Source organism: Leptinotarsa decemlineata, unplaced genomic scaffold (genome assembly GCF_025532065.1).
Source record: "Leptinotarsa decemlineata unplaced genomic scaffold, Ldec_3_MD MMD2_tig00000882_RagTag_RagTag, whole genome shotgun sequence".
In the NCBI taxonomy this organism is placed as follows: Eukaryota; Metazoa; Arthropoda; class Insecta; order Coleoptera; family Chrysomelidae; genus Leptinotarsa; species Leptinotarsa decemlineata.
In genome coordinates, this window is record NW_027412556.1 from 238,885 (window position 1) to 245,991 (window position 7,107).

The window sequence follows — 7,107 nt, forward strand, 5'->3', positions numbered from 1 at the left end:
ATTCAGCTCGCGTCACAATTGGAACTTATCTCTCGCCACCAATTTACCATATTTTGGAGAAATGTTATACATCATTTACAATGATTTCTGCTTTCCTTTTCATTTTCTGTCATGACTTCAATCTCAGATTTATATTTTTTCGACATTGGCCTCTGGTTTCCTAACTTCAAACAATTTGAGATCAATATCAATCATGAATATAATTAGATTTTTTGGGTTATATGAGATAACTTCTGATTTATGAGTTTGAAATCAAAATTTCGTCATAAAAAGTGAGACTTTATTCTCATCCAAGTGAAGAAAAGAGAATCAATTAGGATGTATGTTTCTGTTGTATGTTATGTCGATGAGTAAAGACGATAATTGTTATCAATTTATTAATAACAATCTATTGAAATTATAAAACAACAATGAAAATTGATTGGCGCTCCGAGGTGACTTCATTGATTCCAGTGATATCAGCACCACATCATCTGAAGGTCTGCCAATGTCTTCTCTCTCTCATAAAACAAAATGTAGGTTGTCTCCAGAGGCTCCAATAGATTCAATACATCGCCAGAAAACTTCGTGACACGACTATCGTCAAATTCAAACCAGTCCGTTTCGTCTTTGACCAAGGCGTAATAATGACCAGATTCAACACCAGAACTACATTTCCCTTTCTTATGAATTGGTACAATTTTTTAAATCTTCAGGCACTCAGTTATTAGGTCATTGAAAAAAATGCTTACTCCTCTTTTTCAGAAATACCTATTATTTTTGTTACATAAAAACTTGACTTCCAAATCATTTAATATAATAGAACTTAGAACATTTACTGAAAATTAAATTTTTATACTTACTTGAAATTCTGTAATAAACGTATTTGATACACTTTATTGGAAGATTTTCACTAAATAGTTCACAAAACTGCAACACGTTTGACTAGGTTAGGTTAAAAGTGGGTGGGCCCATTCGACGCTCCACCGCAACCCGCAAAGGTTTATTGTGGCCCACACCTATTCAAACTCGACCAAATAAACCCAGCTTCTTAACGAAGCCGATTTGTTTGTATTGTGAGTGGTCTTTCAGGTCCCCAGCGGGGCAGGCACAAAGTATATGCTCTGCTGTTTCATCATTTCCAAACAGAGACTGACTTCCGACAGTCCGACTCGCTGCAAATGATGATTCAAATGACAGTGACCTGTAGAAGGCCTGTTAGACATCGTAGTTCATCCCTACTGTAGTCCAACACGTGTTGAGGTGTTAAAATAACGGTTTGATGTTGGGAAAAAACTCCAGTAATATTCATTACTACATCAAAGTTTCCAAACAGTGCATCACGGGCCTTGGAGTGAGCCAATCATGGAAGATTCTGCCAGAAGTCCATAAATCTTCTTTCCATCCAGGCGTTCATCTTTATTTGGCAAAACCTAAAGCAGTCCGATGAAGCTACTTGCAGCACTCTCCTTTGCAACATGTTTGCCTAGAAAATAGCTTCTTCAGACGTAATTGATGACAAAATTATTTGATAATATTAGTTAACAATCTAGTGATCCAATATCTTATTTGCAAAAATGTTAATAGGGTAACAGGATCAGTTATTCATAAAAAACTGATTTTCTTGCCAACATTTCGAATTTAATTAAATTCTTCAGGGCTCGAAAAGATTTTTTGTACTATAAATATAACTCAATTTAAGAACCATCAGATATATATAAAATGACAGACATTGTATACTAATCAGTATTGATATTAAACACGTCTCTTAATAAAGTATGAAATGCAAATACATTTATTGTGATTCAAAAATGAGTAGTTGTGGTGCAAGCCGAAAGTGAATGTTGTGTAACTGAAGAAACACGAATAGATTGACCGAGTTACATCAACTCCAACTCAACTTCTGAACAAATCGGTCAGCATAAAGAATGCTGGGGAAAACCCAAAAAACTCTTTGAGAAGTCTTCAGAATTGCTTCAATAGAGCAAATGCCGGTTCCGAATAATTTCAGAACGACTTGCTACAAGTACGTGTATAGGACACCTAAAAGAAATGAGATGATTTAATAAAGGAACAGCGACAACTCATCATGTTTTATACAAATGTCGAATAAACAGTTTCAAGTTACAGCAGAATGTGTCAAACTTCCACAAAGTATTTGTACAGAAGAGTACAGGAGTAGTTGCTATCGGTGTCATCAAAAGTCGGGAGGAAAGAAAAATCAATAAACTCTCGAAGCAGGAGTATTTTTCTGAGACTCGCAAAAATGTACAAGTCAGATGATTTCCAAATAGTGAAAATGAGTTGAAAAACTTAAACACCTGTTCTAAAAATATATATATTTATATATTATCTGCACTCCTATCTCAAGCAAGTAACACATACTATGTCATCACATACTATTTTTACAACTTATAAAATAAAAATGGATGCTACATTAAAACCTACTGCTGCAATCAAAAGGAAACAAATACAGTTTCGAATAACAAGTGATTCGCACATTCACATTTGAAATATATTGTGACTTTCAGGCTTCTTTTTCCAAGACTGAAGAATGCTCGTACATATTGCCGTAACGTTTTCATCAGAAAGTTCAGGTGACTGTTCGTGAAAACTCTTTTCATCCAAAATCCATGATATGAACCTGTATAAAGCATCAGGAATTTGATTACCACCATTCTTGAAGTTCTGAGCTATTTTTCCTCGTAAAATTTCTGTAGCCTTATGCAACACAGCAATATCCTTTTCAGGGTCAGTCTTTGACTCTTCAGGTCTTTTGAAACACTGCTGCACAGAAGAAGCCAAAATATCGTATTCTGCATCTGTTGAATACACTATGCTAGGTTTACCGGACCAACTCGCAAACGACAGGGTCTGTCCGAAAAACATCTCTAGTTTTTTCCGCATTCTATATGTTCCTTGGTCAATGTCTTCTGGTACATTCATTTGGTCTAAAATTTGATCGAGTCTATTACTAAGGCTTATCACTGTTCTAGAATTTTTGTTTATTAGTATGTCTTTCTCGACTTCGGCACATAGAGCTGAGAAAGCAATTTTTACAGGATTTCTTTCTGCTAGTTTCTTCTCAATTTGAATGTTCTGTTTTTTGCATATAGCAATGCTAGCAGCACTAGTATAAAGGCGGTAACAGGCATTGTGGTATTTGGCACCGACTTCAGACAAGTTGGTATACCTTTGAAGTCTACTATGCATAATTTGATCTCCACGTTCTATGGCAGCTTTTAGAATTTTTTGCCTCATTTTCAATGAAGCGCTTTTACTGATTTGATGAAATTTTTGTCCCTTCTTTCCTTGATCCTTGCCACAAAAGAAGCAATGCTTCTCAATATTGAACGCCTGTTCATCAAACTTATCACAGAAAAGCATTTTACGTTTCGTTTTAATTCTATGATTACTCAAATAGGTCTTTTTACATGTAGAATGGAATCTGAATTTGTCAGGTTCTCTGATAATTTCATCTTTCAGTGACATAATTTTTATGGATATAAAATCGTTTCTTTTCTCCGCTGATTCGATTATTCTTTTACATCCTTGTGGAACCAGATCTAGATCTTCCACTGTATTATCATCCTCTGTAATGAATTTGCAACAGAAAAAACATTTCTCTTCATTCATTTTAGTCATATCTTTTTTTTCTGTACTAGTTTTATAAATTAATTACAATTTTACATAGCATGGAGGATTAATTCATTTTATTATTCGCGGAATAATAGATACGATAAATATGAATTTTTAATTATTAAACTAAAAATACAATATTTATATTTCTGACCTTCAAGTACTGTCAATTCTTTGACAATGACAGTTGACAACAATTTAACCTGCATATACTTGATGGAAATATTCTTCTGTGAACCTCGGCTCTAGCAACAGTTGAAACTCGGCTTTCCTAACAGCTGAAACTCGGCTCCAAGCACAGTCGAAACTCGGCTCTTGCTGCAGTTGAAATTTGGCTCCTGGAACAGTTGAAATTTGGTTCCTGGAACAGTTGAATCCTGGCTCTCGCTACAGTTGAAACTCGGCTCCAACCACAGTTGAAACTCGGCTCCAACCACAGTCGAAATTCAGCTCTTGCATCAGTTAAAACTCGGCTCTTGCTGCAGTTGAAATTTGGCTCCTGGAACAGTTGAATCCTGGCTCTCGTCACAGTTGAAACTCTCACCACTGATCTTTGGTGAAAATTACTCATCAAATTCGAAATAAATTCTGCTTTCGATTTCATTTTCTGTCATGACCTCAATCTTGGATTTATATTTTTCCGATATGGGCCTCTGGTTTCTTGACTTAATTCTGAGTTTGGAGTCAAAATTTCAAAATGAAAATGAGACTTTTTATTCTCATCGAAGTAAAGAGAAGAGAATCAATTCAGATGGTATTTTCTGTTGTTTGCTATGTCAATGAGGAGACAATAATTGTTATTATTCGTAATTTACTTTTCGATGGAATATTATATATGGTTATATATATTTATTTGCAAAAATAGAAATGGTATTGTGCTTATGTATTTTCGAATTCACTTGAACCACAGTAAATGCAACGCGATTCAAACTTCAAAAGAAAAACTATTGAAAAATCTGTTTTCATTCCACGAGTAACGTTTTAAATTGACAAGAATGTGTATTTTCAAAGGAGATTGACGATAGCCGGTTCGATCGTCTCTTCCAGAATTGAAAATGCCACAATGAATATTGCCTCACATTGGCGGTCGAAGAAGGCTACAACAGGATCATAGGTCATCATCATTACAATGATTCGTTACCTGATGATAGTAATTAGTTACACTTTCTATGAACCTAGCCTCTCGCAACAGTCGATAATTGGGCACAGTTGAAATTTGGCTCTCGCAACTGTTGAAACTCTGCTCTCAGCACAGTTGAAACTCAGCTCGTGTCATAGTTGTAACTTGGGTCCCACTACAGATTCACCATATTTTGGACTTTTTTCGTTTTTCCTTAAGGACAGTGTTATCTGTTCAGATATCTTTCCTAACAGGGTAGAGAACGGCAACCGTCGATTAGCCGCTCAGACAAGATCTAAGGCAAAGGTTATGTCGATGGTCTAAGGTTAACCGTATCTTGGGAAATATCTAGAAATTATATCCTGAAATTTGGCAAGAGTGTGTATTTTGGTATGCTCGTAGGAAACTAACGATATTTTGACATCAGCTGGTTCGATTATCATTTCACCAGACTTCAATAATAAGATTTATAATTTCGAGAAAATGATCTATTCAGAGTATGCTTGGTTCGAAGGGAAGGTTTATATATTTCATGAGTTTTCTCCTTTTTTCGATCAGAAAGAAAAATGTCACAATGACTATTGCCTCACTTCGACGGTCAAAGAAGGCTACAACAGGCTTATCCATTCATTATCATATCACGTTGATGCTCAACTCGATTGAAATTAATAACACTTTCTCATAGAAAGTGTTATAAATTTCTCTCTCCCATCAATTGAAACTCGGCTTCCGTCACAGTTGAAGTTCGGCTCATGTCACAGTCGAAACTGTGGTCACATAACAGTTGAAATATGACCCCTGCAACAGTTGAAACTCACCTCCCGGAACAGTTGAACCGTGGCTCGCGTCATAGTTGAAACTCAGCTCCAACCACTGATCTTCGGTGAAATTTACTCATCACGTTTATATTATTGTATTTCAATTCGAAATGATCTTTGCTTTATATTCCATTTTCTGTCATGACTTCAATCTCGGTTTATATTTTTCCGACATAGACCTCTGGTTTCTTGACTTCAATCTGAGTTTGAACTCAAAATTTAATCATAAAAAGTGAGGCTTTATACTCATCGAAGTTTGAAAAATAGAATAATTTTAGATGTAATTTCCTATTGTTTGTTATGTCAATGAATAGAGTCGATAATTGTTATTAATCGGAATTTTCTTTTCGGTGGAAAATTATATACGGCTTGTGAATTGGTTTAAGGTTTTCGCGGCTGGGAATTTCAGTGTTACGATCTTCATTCGGGTTTGAAGGCCGTCGTGGTTCGGAATTGTATCATGACGTTTTGCCAGCATAAGAGGTTGTCTTCTTCAGAGGTTTATTCACCATTGACGGCCTTCAAACCCGAATGAAGATCGTAATACTATATACGGCTTTTTGCATGTTATTATTTTTTCCTAACTTTCTTAACGTGCTGCGTAATGTGTTAATTTGGCAAGAATTTGTATTTTCAAAGGATATTGACGACATTTTTACATTAATCGGTTTGATCATCATTTCACTAAATACTTCAGTTACCAGGATAACCATCTCGAGAGAGTGATCTAGATAAAGTATGTGGAGTTCAAAGAGGAGATTTTGAAATTACATATGTATTTTTTTCTTTTTTCGAACGATATGCGTTCTACCCAGAAATGAAAATGCCACAATGACCATTGTTTCTCTTTGGCGGTCGAAGAAGGTTACAACATGATTATTCGGTTGTTATCACTACACTGATTCGTTTCTCAATAGTAATTAATAATTTCTCTGCACCTCGGCTCTAGCAACAGTTGAAACTAGGCTTCCGTAACAGTTTAAACTCGACTCCTGCAACAGTTGGAACTGAATTCCTGTCACAGTTGAAACTCAGCTCGCGTAATAGTTGAAACTCTGCTCTCACAGTTGGAATTCAGCTCACGTCACAGTTGGAACTTGGCTCTTGCTGCAGTTGAAATTTGCCTCCCGGAACAGTAGAATCCTGGCTCTCGCTACAGTTGAAACTCGGCTTTCCTAACAGTTGAAGCTCGGCTTCAATCACAGTTAAAACTCGGCTCTTACCATATTTTGGAGAAAAAACACGAAATTCATTTTGTTATACTTCATTCACGATGATTTATGCTTTTCTTTTTATTTTCTGTCATAACTTCAATGTATATATTTTGGGTTATATGAGATAACGTCTGAATTATGAGTTTGAAACCAAAATTCTCATCCATGTGAAGAACAGTGAACCAATTAGAATATATTTTTCTGTTGTATGTTATGTCGATGAGTGAAACGATAATTGTTATCATTTTATTAATAACAATCTAATGAAATTATAAAACAATAAAAATTAATTGGCGCTCCGGGGTGACTTCATTGATTCCAGTGGCGCATTGCTTTT